General features: G+C 44.9%; 1 long non-coding RNA gene across 5 annotated transcripts in view; it reads right to left on the bottom strand.

The window, feature by feature from the left end:
- Window positions 1–14,840, bottom strand: part of LOC102153038 — a 46,481-nt gene extending 31,641 nt beyond the window's left edge. For all 5 annotated transcript variants that reach the window (XR_005360808.1, XR_005360810.1, XR_005360809.1 and 2 more), the window contains exon 1: window positions 14,709–14,840. This is a non-coding gene — a long non-coding RNA (uncharacterized LOC102153038). The remainder of the gene's footprint in view (window positions 1–14,708) is intronic.
- Window positions 14,841–15,281: the final 441 nt, after the last annotated feature.

Raw genomic sequence — 15,281 nt, 5'->3', positions numbered from 1 at the left:
AAGCCCAGGGGAAGCAGCTGCTCTAGAACTCCTCAAGGACATGCTGGAAACCAAGTACAGACTCAGCCACCCCCTCAGGCAACTAGAAATGCGGTCACGGTGCCCATCCGTCATTTCCTCTCTCACTCAGCAATCAGCCCATCAATAATAAATACAGAGTGGATATAAATCCCTGTCTCAAAAGTCAGGGGTACACCAACGGTCACATCTCTCTCTTTTCAATAACCAGCCTAATTCCCCATTCCAAGGCTCCAGGTGCTCTCGGGAACCTCTATCCTGGTTTCTTAGGGGCCCCCTTGGCTCAGCCCAGGCCACACTGTCAAGGATCTGGGGTTTTATGCAGTACCAAGGCCTGGGGCCCGAGATCATCAATCATCAGTTACCCCTGTGTGATGCCTTCTGCTCTGTGCTGTTTCCACCCCAGGAGTGGGACACAGGATACATGGCAGGTCCCCTATGGTCTATTCTATGTCCACGGACACATCACAGAACCATTTCTCCCTGGGGTTTTTCTGCCTTCCCACTGTTCTGGGGCCTTACTGGCCTTCCTCCCCTCCCCCAGCCCAGGGGATATCTCTCTGTTTTTTAGTCTCTCTCCTTTCTGAATCTCCCAAGCCAGTCTACCTCCTCCCACAAACCTATCCTCAACATGTTTAGGCTTTCAGCAACAACAACAGAAATCTCGAGGGATACTTCTGCCTTCAGCCCTGACACATTCCTCCCCCGAAACAATCAAACACCAGGCCTGCCACCTGCCTGCATGGGAGAAAGGAAAAGAGAGGAAATACAAATTCGTGTCTCGCAATATTATCCGGACACCAGCACTTAAGAAATTCTTTTTTTTTTTTTTTTTTTAACTTAAGAAATTCTTGACTACATGTTATATCCACTCAGACAATCTGTCTTTTCAGGGCCATGCCAACACACTCAGAGTGTGGATGGTGTTTTAATCAAGCCTTGAAGATACTGACTTTCCCACCATCTCCTTGCTGGATCAGATGTTCATGCGAGAGTGTGCAAGGTGATCCAGGGAGGAGGCAGGTGGAGAAATCTCTGGAAGCTCAAGATAGAGTTGGGCAGCTCCCCCCAGGGAGCCCCCAGGGCTGACCCTACCCCGTGGTTTCCTACATAATTCTTTCTTGGATTTTGAAGACCCCTCTGAAGAATAAAATCACCACGCTGCATGTACTGAAATATAGGCTCATAACATAAGCAACAACTTGAAGCCACAGCCAATCTCGGAGTCCATTCAGTCCCTCAACAAAGTCAGTGGTTGCCTGCTCTGAGCTAAAGGCTGAGGGAGTGCCAAATATTTGTTCATTTTCTCATGCATTTCACTAATACTTCTTGAGTGCTCACTCTGTGCCAGCCACTGTTCTAGGCTCTAACACGAAGGCAAGATCGCCCAGGCATCTAGTGGAAATAACATTTTATGGAAGAAGACATAAGATAAACAAATAACTAAGAAGATAAATTGATGACAGAAAGAAAATTAAGGCAGTGTAGGGTGGTGGGAAATGATACAGGTCTCTATCTTTTTTTAAAGATTTTATTTATTTATTTTAGAGAGAGAGAGCGTGAGCAGGGGGAGGGACAGAGAGAGAATCCCAGGCAGACTCCATGCCGAGTACAGAGCCCAATAGGGCTTGATCCCAAGACACCAAGATCATGACTTAAGCCGAAATCAGAAGTCAGATGCCCAACAAACTGAGCCATTCAGGCGCCCCAGGGGTCTCTATCTTACACAGGCTGATCAGAAAAGGTCCCTTAATGAGGTGACCTTGAGCACGATAAGGATGACAATAAGATGATGAGAGAGAATAGCATTCTGTGAAGGGGGAGAAGCAAGTAGGATTGTGTTGGATGTGTGAATAACTGGAAGAAAGCCAGTATGGCTGAGCTTAAGTTGTTTTCAAGACAAAGTCAATGAAATAAGAAATCCCAACCTATAAAGCCTCTAGTCATAACAGGAATTGTGACTCTATTGTAATCACCATGAGAAACCATTGGAGAGTTTTAGTCAGGAGTGTACATGATTCATGTCAAAATGATCTCTCAGCCTCAAATGTACAGAATGGATTGCAGGAGGAGAGATGAACACATACCTGGCCAAGCCAGTTTGGTGACTGGTATAGTACTATAAGCAGGAAATGATGGTGGCCTAGACCAAGGTGGAAGCAGGAGAGATGACAAGAAGTTGACCCATGCAGGGTGTATTTTGGAGCTAGGGATGGGAGGTCATGCTGAAGCACTGGATGTTGGGGATGAGGGATAGGAAGGATGGAACAAAGTATGTTTAAGGTATTGTTCCTATTCTAGAGAAATTCACAGTGGACCACAAAAGACTTTCACAAAATACATTATTCCTATCAAATGCCAAGGACCAGTTTCTTATTACCTGGCCTTGGAACTTCCTAGAAAGATGAAGGCTCATTTTCCTTAGTTACCTGTTTACTATGCTGTAGAACTTAGATTCCTAACCAGGTCTTCTAGGATAGGAGTTTCCCACCAAACTGGGATCTCACAAGGTTTGAATATAACTCATCTTGGGGATGAGAGCAATGATGACTGGGATCTTCCTCCAATATCCAGTGACACCAGCCTCGGCTCAAACACCTCTCAGTGATGGGAAGCTCATTACTTCCAAGACAGTCTGGTTATAGGTATTTTGACTACCAGCTTGATTTCCTTAATAAAATCTTTCTTTGAACCAAATATGAGTCCTTATATCTCTCACTTGAACTTATTTTCCTTCCATGTGAAGGAGTTGGAAGATCAGAAAAAAGGAGGTCTTCATAAGAACTAGAAATTATTCCATGTACAGTGTCTTCAATTCTCTCAATTTTGCTTCATTTACTAGATGCTCCTTGTAAAAGGGACTCCTTTCTATAGGACAAAAGATGTAAATGAGCCCCTACACTTGAATTATGACAGGGTGTATTTGTCGGTAGAGGCCAACTGCTGTAACAAACAATCCCAACATCCTAGTAACTTAACAATAAAACTTTATATCTTTCTTACATCATAGCCTGTGGTAAAGTAAATCCTTGGCCACCCCTCCAGCTGAAAGATGGTGTCTTTTCCCTTTCCCCTTCAAGCTGGGTTGGCCCATGACTGACTTGATCAGTGGAATTTGGCAGAAATGATGCTGTGACAGGTCTAGCCTTCTTCTTTTTTTTTTTTTTTAAGATTTTATTTATTTATTCATGAGAGACACAAAGAGAGGCAGAGACATAGGCAGAGGGAGAAGTAGGTTCCCCGTGAGGAGCCTAATGAGGGACTCAATGTAGGACCCTGGGATCATGACCTGAGCCAAAGGCAGACACTCAACCACTGAGCCACCCAGGTGCCGCTGGTCTAGCCTTTAAGGGGGTGAATAGCCTCTGGCTACACACTTGGGTGGAAGCCAAACCCCATGTAAGAAGTCAGATTACCTGGAAACTTCCATGCTATGAAGAAACCCAAGCTAGCCAGAAGTAGAGTTCGAGTGAAAAGAGAGAGAGGCAGAGAGACAAAAAGAGATGGGCAGGGGAGCAGGGGTGCCAGCTAACATCTAGCTTTTTCAGCCATCTCAGCCCAGGTACCTATTTGTGTACAAAGAAGCCATCCTGAACATTCCAGTCCCCTATCTTACATCCCTTGCCTGAGTTCTCCTGAGTCCCTTGTAATGATTGACTAGAGTGTACTGTTAAGACCCAAACTCTAAGAGCCAAATTGCCTAGATCTAAACTCAGGCTCTACCACTTACTAGCTGTGGGCAAGTCACTTGGCCTCTCTGGTTCTCAGATTCTTCACCTGCAAATATGAATAATAAGAGTATCTATCCACTTCACAGAGTTACTCTGAAGACTGAATCAGTTCAAATATGTCAAGCAATTGTTGTAGTAACTGTTACAAATGTTAGCTGCTATTGATGTGAGCATGACCAGCAGGGATAAGATTGCTACTGAGTTCTGATCAGTTGAACTGGCTTAGAACCTGACTGGTCCCAATATCAGTGAGTGTTAGTAGTTTTCCTAGAATGGGTTCCCCACAAGCAGACCTCAAAACAAGGGGATTCACATGAAAGTAGTTTCTTAGCTGTGCTCTCAAGAAAACCCCGTGTGGCTAGGAGGGTGGGATTGGAAGGGAAGTAGGTCAGGTATGGGCATGGCCTCATCAAACAGAGTAGTTTCTACCTATGCAGCAGAACCTAATCCTAACTAAACACTGATATATGCTCACACCCCATGGCTTGCGGTCCCTGATATCTTAATATTAGTGCTAGCTAACTTTTACTGAGCACACGCCACATTCGAGGTACTGTGCCAAGTACTTTACATACATTTTCTCATCCAATTTCCAAAATCTGATGAGCTATTACAACTTCATGATAGGTCCTAACAGGCAAATGATACACCAAAGTTTCCATTTAAGTAAGTATCTGATGAAGTTCATTAGATTCTGCAGATGAAATGTCCTCAGGTACTTTATCTACCTCTAAATTATGTCTGAGAGATATTACATTTACGTGTAAACACATTGGCCGACACAAACTTCTCTAGTGTAGTGAAAACTGGAACATGCTTATGGGTAATAAGTGCAGGGCTATTCATTCTTAGGTGAGAGTAAGAGGGTGTAACTGTGATGTGGCTTGAGGCACCTGGTCTGCCAAGGCCCAAGGTCAGTGATGGGCCCTAGCTTTCATCCTGAGCCCAACTCTGATTAGGCAGCTCTTAGAGCAAAGGCTGAGGCTATCCACGCTTAGGTGAAGACTGCAGCCATCGATTAGTCATATCTGCAGGGCCATAAGACTGTGTCTTTGTCCCTTCAGCTGCTATAACAAAAATACCATAAACTGAGGGAACTTATAAACAACAGAAGTTAATTTCTCTCTGGAGGCTGGAAAGTTTAAGATCAAGACACGGTCAGATCTGGTGTCTGGTGAGAGCTCTCCTCCTGTTTCACAGACAAGCCCCTTTCTTACTGTGTCTTCACATGCTGGAAGGAGAGGGGGAGCACTCTAGGTCCTCTTTCATGAGGACCCTAATCCCATGGAGAGGTCTCCCCCCACCCCCCAAGGCCCCACCTCCTAATACCACGGCCTTGGGTAGCCGACTCCATATGAATGGGGTGGGGGCACAAGCATCCAGATCACAGCAGCCTGGACATGAACTGTATGTGCCAAACCTGTGAGAGCACATCAACTTGCGGAGGGCTACCTCCTAATTCCATTTTGCAGATAAGAAGGGGAGGTTGGAAGTGAAGTCACTTCCTCAAGGTCGCAGAGACAAAGGCAGAACCGCACACCCAAACTTGTTGCCAGGGCTGGCGTCTGCAATCACTATCTTATATGACAGCCTCCTAATTTGACACCAGCGCCTGCATGGCCCTCCGGCTGGAAGGGGACAGTGCCAGGTGCCTCCGGCTCAGGCTATACAGCCTCCCTTAACACCCAGGATCCAGTGCCTTCTCTGCCCGCGCTGCCCCCCAACACACTCCCTCTGACCCCAGGATTCCTAGCACCCAGGGACCCCAGCCTCCCAGGCAGGATGGGGCCTCGCGGTGGCCTGGCTGCAGCCCTGCCTGTCCACCTCCTTGACCCCAGCCCCCGCTGCAGGGCCCGCAATCAGGCCAGAGCTGCACCGGCCAGCGGCCCCTGCAAGCCAGGCTCGGCTATTGATCCCAGCGCTGCCCACAGCCGCCTCTGCCAGGAGAGGCAATTTACCACCAGCTCGGAGGTCACGGGAGGGACCCAGCCGGCAGCCTGCCGGCACTTTATGCCACTATAAAAACCATTTAAAGGGCCACTTTGTGAGCCGCAGCGCTGCTTTCACCGGAGGAGGGGGGAGCAGCGGAAGCCGCGTGCCCGCAAGCCTCCCATCAAGCCCCCAGTCGGGCTGGATACCCCGGAACCTCTGCTGCCCCTCCTCGTATTCGCCTACGGAGAGGCTGCAGGAGCTTAGCGCCTGTGCCCCCGGCTGGGTGAGCTGGAGGGGAGCCTGATGCCCCCAAACCCGACTAACTCCCACCTCTCCGACGGATCATCCCCAAGTGCCTGCGCCCTGCTGCGTGCCTGGCACCCCTGAGCGCTCCGCTTCCCCTGCCACTTTTAGCATCTCCGCAAGGGCGTGGGTGCTATTATCATAATGCCCATTTGTCAGGAAAAACCCGAGGCTCAGGGGAAGTTAAGTGACTTGCTCCAGACCTCACAACCAGCAAGGAGCAAAGCCTGGATTTAAACTTGGAAAGTCCAACTCCAAAGCGGATGGTCTTGATTTAATCACTAGGTGACTGCTCAGCACCCATATTTTGAATAAGACTATCACTTTGATGAGGGCACAGAAGGCAAGCTGAGGGCAAAGCCCAAGCTGACACCCCCCAAGTGCCTCCCCTCCCCCCCACTCCCAGGTGGGATAGGTGTGACATTCCTCAGGCACTCCTGGCTGCCCTAAAGCTAAGGGAAGGAAAAACAAATGGTTAACTAATAGAGATCACAGTCCAGCAAGACCTGAATCTCACTCAGTTTACAAAACATCTTAGTGATTTACAAGAAAAAAAGCATTCTTATCAATAACCTAACTTCCAGAAGGAAACTTCCAACTGTCTTAATGTTAATGCTTTACTAGAAGGAAATATAACCTTAACTTGACAATGGCAAGGCCTCTAATATCTTGAATGTCCTCTTTAGCATACAAAAGTTCTTTTGAGGGGATCCCTGGGTGGCTCAGCAGTTAAGTGCCTGCCTTCGGCCTAGGGCGTGATTCTGGAGTCCAGGGATTGAGTCCCCATGTCAGGCTCCCTGCGTGGAGCCTGCTTCTCCCTCTGCCTGTGTCTGTGCCTCTCTCTCTCTCTCTCTCTCTGTGTGTGTGTGTGTGTCTCATGAATAAATAAAATCTTTTTTAAAAAGTTCTTTTGAAAACCTTCCTTTTACCTGGGTCCCCCCACACACTCCCAAGTATATAGTCAGTCACCCCTTAAAACCCCAGTGCAACAGCTTTTTCTGCCCATGGGTCCTGTACCCACACTTTAATAAAACCACCTTTTTACCACCAAAGATGTCTCAAGAATTCTTTCTTGGCTGTTAACTCTGGACCTCACCCACATTCCAAAATAAATCAACTTCAACCTCGAAAGGCCGCTCTTAAGTAGAACATGGTTTACCAGCCACAAAGGGGAAGACCTTGGGGTGTACTTTGGCAATGAGGGGTAAGGAACCACTCCCAGCAACCCAGGCTGTCTCCTCCTCCCACCTTCCAGCTCCTAAATGCCCTTCCCACTCCCATCTGCCTGTTCAACTACCTCCACCTGCAGGTAGAGTTGGTCACTGTTTCTTTTGGGCAACCACTGAATTCATTCATTCCTTCCTTCATTGGGTGAGTCATTCTGCAAGCGTGTATTGATTTATGCTCTGTGCCAAGAGCACAGAATTGGGCTGCAGGCCCAGGGACACAACATTCCTACAGTCTAGTGAAGGAGACAGACGGTTAAGCAGGCAATTGTAATGAGGATGGACGCATAGTTGAAAGGGGAGGGAAGCCAGAAAGGCTGCTGGAGCCAGGGCCATTCAAATTACAATCCCAAGGATGAGCAGAAATTACCCAGACTAAGAAGGGTGGAGAAATATGTTCCAGGCAGAGGGAATAGCATGGACAAAGGCCCAGGGGTGAGCATCAGCATGGCACAAAATCTCCCTCATCAGTTAGTTACTAGAGCAACCCAGCCAGGTTTCCTATATAGCTGGAGCAGAAAATGAGAGAAGCCAATGAATGTATTCCTTCTAATTTTGGTCCCACTACCTCCATTCTTTGAGATGGACAACTGAGGTGGTCTCAATCTTCGGCAAAGTGTTGTAAGGTTTTATGCCACTGTAAAAGCTTGTTATAGCTTGGGGACAGGAGCCTTACCTTCTGCATAGGAAAATCTGAGGCACTTCTGGGGAGGAGGTGAGGTGAGGTATAGCAGGTGAGGAAGTGAGGCCAGGTCACCATGGGCCTTGTAAGCCAGGTTAACTCATTTGGCCTTTCTCAAACAAAGGGCAAATGGCAAATCATCAAAGGGCTGAGTGATGGGGAGCTGACCAGATTCTCCTCCTGCACAGGCACTCTGGGGACAGAGTGACAGCCTGCCTGCTTTTAGGTTCCTAGGAAGCCTGGGGCAAAAAAAAAAAAAAGTCATGCTTCTCAGTTTAGAAATCATGTGAGTTCTTTAAAAATGAAATTTTAGGGGGCTGGGGAGGAAGGCAATCTCTTAAAAAGCCAAGGAAGAAGAGAGTGTTTCTGGCCAGCGTCATCCCATAGGTTTCTCGGTACCTGTTGACCCCACAGGAAGAACCAGAGGGAAGGGATCAGGCCAGAGCTACCCTTACTTTGCCAACCTTCCCAACCGCTTCAAGCTGCCACATCAGTGTCCTCTCCCTTACAGAGACCAATGAGCCCTTCAGCTTCTGCCTCCCTGCCTCAGGATCCCTGAGGACCTTTACACTCTAGCCCTGAGGCTCACTACTGCCTCCGCAGAGCATCCTACCTCATGGGTTCAATCTAACTTTTCTCCCCAAGCCCTAAATTCCACACCACCCTGGGTTTTCCAAGGCTTGATTCTACCTATTGTCTCACTTTTCTTGAGTCTTCAGTATTTTTCCATCCTCTCTCTGCTGGGAAGCATCCTTGCGTGTCCTGAGCCTTTCCCTCAGCCCCCTACCACCTTTCTTTCTCCACCATCACACTTTCCTCTAGAAAAGCAACCTCTGTTCATGGTCCCTGCTTCCTCTAAGCCATCTGTCTAATGCCAAGAAAGCCACCAATTCTTAAGCATTTGCTCTCTGCCAACTCTGTGTCATGAGCTCATCCATTTCTTATATGACTGTGTGAATTATGATCATCCTCATTTTACAGATAGAGAAACTGAGGCTCCAGGGTGGCAGGATGAATTAAATTGCTCAGTCATGCTACTGGCCCTAAACCCTGCCTCTCTGCCTTCCACGAGGACAGCCACCCATCTTATCCCTGCTGTACCCCTGGTAGATTTGAGGCACTCAATAAATATTTGTTGAATGAATGAATGTTCAAATTCATTAGTGATTTTTTTGCTAGCTTGTCTGGAGCCTTTCCTGTAAAGTTTTATGATTTAGTAACAAATACATTTGGTAGTAATGTTGTATGTATCATAGTGTCTCATAATCCCAGAATTCCTTTATGAATTAAGTATCTTGAAAAATAAAATAGAGTGGAATTCAATGCAATTCTGAACCCCTCTATCTCATGTCTTCATCCTTGCTGTCAAAAGGCAATGCCTTCTTAAACAGGTGAGAATGCCAGCTACATATTAATTTGGTTTTAGCTTGTAAAATATACTCAGGCATGCACGGTACAAAACAAAACAAAATTCAAGAAGGAGACAAAAATAATCAAAAGGAATGAATTTGGTAAATCCTATACAAAATGCAGCAGGTCTGAGAATATTTTGGGGGAGAAACACACATTAAAGAAAGGTTATTCAGGAGACAGAAGAGAGAAAAGACATCCAAAAGAATGAAACAGGGCAGCCCGGGTGGCTCGGTGGTTTAGTGCCCCCTTCAGCCCAGGGTGTGATCCCGGAGACCTGGGATCGAGTCCCACGTCGGGCTCCCTGCATGGAGCCTTCTCCCACTGCCTGCATCTCTACCTCTCTCTTTCTCTGTGTCTCTCATGAATAAATAAATAAATAATCTTTAAAAAAAATGAAACAGTACAAATTTAGACAACGTTTCAAAGAAATAAAAAAATTAAGTAAAAAATTTCCTTAGGCCAATGGAAGAAAATGGCCGTAGATTGACATATAGAGTCAGCTAGGTGAACGGTCAATAGAAAAATTGCTGCTGCCAGTCAGAATGAGTTAGGTTCTGCTGCAGTAAAACCCTCCACTCTCAGTGGCTTAACATAGAGGTTATTTCTCAGTCACTCCACATTTCCAGCACACATTGAGTGCAGCTACACTCCATATCATATTCATCCTAGGACCCAGGCTGATAATACAGCCCTCAACTGGAATATTACTGAAATGTGGTAAACCATGTGTTAATGTTGATAGGTTCTGCTTAGAAGTGACACATGTCACTTCTGCTCACATATGATTGACAGAAGCAAATCTCAATGTTTTGCTTGAGCTTAACAGGGCAGGGATATATAACTCTCCCACAAGGAGGGCAGCATATAATAACCTTCCACTTCAGGAAAACTGGATTTAGGCAAATGGTTAATACTCTACTTCCTTCCTCCTTCCCTATATATACACCTTCTTCTAGGTCACAAATTCTAATATGTATAAAACCACTAGGAGACAAGTTTCAATGTAGTTTCTGGGATCTACCTCCAGAGAGGGTGATTTAGAAGATCTGGGGTGGTCCCCTAGGACACGCATAGCCACTCTGGGTGGCCTTGATGTCTGGTGGCATATGGCCCATTTTGAGAAACACTGATTTAACCTTAGATGGAAACTACTATCTTCTCCAAATGACCTTTCCTCATTCCTTGCTCAAGATGCATGCAACAAAAGACTCAAAATATCAGTGACTTGGGCAAAATGGAGATTTATTTTTCTCTTACAAAAGTAAGAGGTCTTGAAAAGAGGAGTCCCAGAAAAAAAAAAAAAAAAAAAAAAAAGAGGAGTCCCGGATTGCTCTGGTAACTCCTTGGTTATCAGCAACCCAGCCTCCTAATGTTCCATTATCCTTAGTCACTTCATGGTCCAGGATGGCTGCTTGTGCTTAGCCATTACATCCATATTCTAGGCAACCAGAGGAAGGATAGGAGGAAAGAAGCATGCATCCCTTACTTTTTAAGGAGACTTTCTGGAAACCCTACCTATTTCCTCTTGCATCTCAGTAGTCACTCAGTTAATCACATGGCCAAGAGATTATCTACAAGAGAAAATTGAATTTTGTTACTAAGGAGAAGGAGTAGGCTTCTGACAGTCTCTGCCACACTGTTTGCCATTCTGCAGTTTTCAGTAGTGTTGACATCCCTACCTTACGCTACTTCCTTACCCTGCAATCAGTCTCTGGGGTGCTGCCCTTCCCTGCTACATCAACCATCAGGCCAAGACTTCTAACTTTGGGGGGCTGACTTCTCTCTTCCTCTACCTCAAATATAATAATCTCTCAGCTTTCTGCTCGTCTTGCCCAGAGGTGGTATGTGAACCACACCCAGCAAAAAGACATGTTTTGCTTGGCCCATAAAGGGTTGCTCTTACTGTTTTTGAATTAATTCATCTGCAACATTTACATCAAACTAAAACATTTCTATACAACAAAAGAAACAAGCAACAGAATAAAGAGGCAACATCCTACACAATGAGAAAAAATATTTGCAAACCATGTATCAGATAACGGTTAATGTCCAAAAAATATGTAAAGAACATACAGCTTAATAGCAAAAAAAAAAAAAAAAAAAAAAAAAAAAAAAAAAAAAAAAAGAAAGAAAGAAAGAAAGAAAGAAAAAAGGAAAAATGGGCAGAGGATCTGAATAGACATTTTTCCAAAGAAGACATACAAATGGCCAATAGGCACATGCAAAAATGCTCACCATCATTAATCATCAGGGAAACACAAGTCAAAAACACAGTGAGATATCACCTCACATCTGTTACAATGGCTGGTATCAAAACAACAAGAGAGAGGGGCACCTGTCTGGCTCAGTCAGTAGAACGTGCCATTCTTGAGCCCCACTTTGGGTGTAGAGATTAAATAAATAAAATTTTTTAAAAAGACAAGAAATAACAAATGCTGGCAAGGTTTGACAAAACAGAACTCCAGACTGTTGTTGGTGGGAATGTAAATTGATGGAAGCCACTGTGGAAAACAGAATGGAAGTTCCTCAAAAAATTAAAAATAGAGCTACCATATGATCCAGCAACTCCATATCTGGGTATGCATCCGAAGGAAATGAAATCACTATTTCGAATAGGTATCTGCACCCCCAGTTTCCTCACAGAACTATTTACAATAGCAAAATATGGAAACGACCTAAGTGTCTGTCAACAGATGAACAGATAAAGAAACTCTCTTCCTCTCTCTCCAACTCTCTCTCTCTCTCTCTCTCTCTCTCTCTCTCTCTCACACACACACACACACACACACACACACACACACACACTGGAATATTATTCAGCCAAAAAAGGAAGGAAATCTTGTCATTTGTGACAACATGGATGTAGCCTCAGGGCATTATGTTTAGTGAAATAAATCCGAAAAACAAATACAGTATGATCTCCATTTTATGTGGAATCTAAAATAAAAGCAAAGTCATAGAAATAGGGAGTAGAAAGGTGGTTGCTAGGAGTTGGGGGTGGGGGAAATGGGGGCTGTTGGTCAAAGAGTACAAACTTCCAGTTAGATGGACAAGCTCTGGGGAGCTAATATTCATTCAGGTTGGTGACTAATTAACCACAGAGTATTACATACTTGAAAATTGCTGAGAGAGTAGATCTTAAATGTTCTCACTACATACACAATTTTTAAAAAGATTTTATGTATTTATTCATGAGAGACACAGAGAGAGAGGCAGAGACATAGGCAGAGGGAGAAGCAGGCTCCATGCAGAGAGCCCGATGTGAGACTCGATCCTGGGACTCCAGGATCACACTCTGAGCCGAAGGCAGACACGCAACTGCTGAGCCACCCAGGCGTCCTTACATACACAATTATAATTATGTGGAGATGATGGATATGTTAACTAACCTTATCGTGGTAATTGTTTTGCAATATATATCTATATAAAATCATCACACACACAAAAAAGAAATCATTACATTGACACTTTAAACTTACACAATGTTACATGTGAGTTATATCTTAATAAAACTGGGGGAAAACAATAATTAAAAAATAAGTCCAAGGGATCCCCGGGTTGGCTCAGCTGTTTAGCGCCTGCGTTTGGCCCAGGGCGTGATCCTGGAGTCCCGGGATCCAGTCCCACATCAGGCTCCCTGCGTGGAGCCTGCTTCTCCCTCTGCCTGTGTCTCTGCCTCCCTCTCTCTTATGAATAAATAAATAATTTTTTAAAGTCCATTTCACATGGAAATCCACATTACTGAATGCTCTAAAAAACTTGCAAGATCAGGCCACACAAGGCTCACATTCCTTTATGGCCACAGCCAGCTCAGTTGAGTACAGCTGCCCCTGCAGATGAAGCCTTAGTCCCACTGTGTCCCCCTGCCTTCCTAATGCTACTTCTGCTACTGAATCAGTGACCCTAAAGCTCTGTATTTTCTCTTGGAAGGATCTTAGCTTAGGTCACACCTACTTAAATAACAACTTAAATAACAACTTAAATCCAAAGCAACCATGATCTCTTACCTAATTTCAATCCTGCATTTCTAACATCTATAAATCTCTCCTGCTTCCAAGACCATTTTCACATGGTCCATGATTCTGCTTGGTCTGTGAACATCAGGCTAGTCAACTTACCTGTTTTTTAAGAAAGTCATTCTAAGAGACAGTAACATCATGAGCCCCCTGGGTAGGATGCATTGAGAAGAACACACCACTTCTGTGGTATTCTCACCAAAAATGCATAACCTCAATTCAATCGTGAGACAACATCAGACAAAATCAGATTGAGAGACATCCTACAAAACGTATGACAGGTGCTCATCAAAAGTGTCAAGATTATGAAAGACAAGAAACAAAAGAAACATAACAACTGGGACGTCTGGGTGGCTCAGTGATTGAATGTCTGCCTTTGGCTGAGTTCGTGATCCCAGGGTCCTGGGATCAAGTCCCACATCGAGCTCCCTGCAGGGAGCCAGCTTCTCCCTCTGCCTATGTCTCTGCCTCTCTCTGTGTGTGTTCCTCATGAATAAATAAATAAAATCATTAAAAAAAAAAAAGAAACATAACTACTAAATGCAATGCAGGATCCTGGAACAGAGAAAAAGCACCAGGGGAGGGGGGAATATTGGCGAAATTTGAGTAAGACCTGCAGTTTGCTTAGCAGAACTGCACTAATGTTCATTTCCTGGTTTTGAAAACTAGACTAGGATTACATAAGATATCAATATTAAGGGAAGGTGTATGACGGGTCCATAGGAACTCTATACCATTTTTTCAACTTTTCTGTGAATCTGAAAATTATTTCTAATGAAAAGTTAAAAACAAATTTGTTATAAAAATATTTATCTTGGGGTGCCTGGGGGGCTCAGTTGGTTAATACCAGACTCTTGATTTTGGCTCAGGTCATGATCTCAGCTTAGCATGGAGTCTGCTTGAGATTCTCTCTCTCTCTCTCTCTCTCTCTCTCTCTCCCATCTGCCCCTCCTCCCCTCAAACAAACCAATAAATAAATCTTTAAAAAATATATATTTATCTCATGGGATAAGTCATGTTAAAAAAATTACATACATAAAGAATGCAGGTGCTGTATCTTGATCCCCCTGTCCGCTCCTCCCTGCAGAGCCTAGCACAGTGGTCTGCCTTCTGCAAGTTCTCAATATTCCACATACTGAATTAGCTTGGTGTGGGGGGAAGGGGAACTAACTTTGTATTAGTAACACCATTTCATTCTTATGATAATCCCACGAGGACGGCATTATTATCCTTATTTTACAGATGAGGTCACTGAAGTACAAAAGGGTTTACAGCTTGCTCACTTGAACGCAATTTGTTTCTGAAATCACTCTCGCCCCCAGCACTTCCAGCCCAGGGGAGCACCTAACTGCTCTCCCCAGCACCCCACTCCCAGCCCCACCCTTACCAGCTTCCCGGTTTGTGCTTTCAGGAAAGAGGGCTGCTTCTGCTAGCTTCCCTGCTGTAGCACTTGGATTTCATTAACAAGCACAATTGTAATTGAACTTTTATTCACCAGCCACAGCTTGGCAATTTTTCAAGTTCTCCCAAGCTCGAAGCCTATGCTCACTTCCTTTGGGTGGACAGAGAGAAAGGAAAGCAAACCTCAATCCACATTCCTAGGGCCGTGTACCCTGCTCTTGTGCCCGTTTCTGTGTCTCCCTGTGTTCCCAGGACACTGTGCACTTAGTAATTTCTAAAGAAGGCTGTTAGATTCGGATGGTAATCACAGCCCCCTTCTGGCTCATTCCCTGGACTCTTGGCCTCATTAGAAATCCTCTCGTTGCCTGCTTCCAGCCTCTCGCTTGCAAGTAGATGCTGGCCTCTGCTCTCTTTCCTGCCAGAATCTTAAGGCACCTCATTTGCTTTTTTTCTTAATGTAACATTTATTGTCGTTTCCCTCCTGTTCTCTGATTATAGTAGGAATACATGTTTGTTGCAGAAAAATGTGAAAACATGGAAAATCACAAAGAGAATAAAA

This window comes from Canis lupus, chromosome 6 (assembly GCF_011100685.1).
Source record: "Canis lupus familiaris isolate Mischka breed German Shepherd chromosome 6, alternate assembly UU_Cfam_GSD_1.0, whole genome shotgun sequence".
In the NCBI taxonomy this organism is placed as follows: Eukaryota; Metazoa; Chordata; class Mammalia; order Carnivora; family Canidae; genus Canis; species Canis lupus.
Note: the sequence above shows the minus strand (reverse complement) of the source record. Positions and strands in the feature narration are given on the sequence as shown.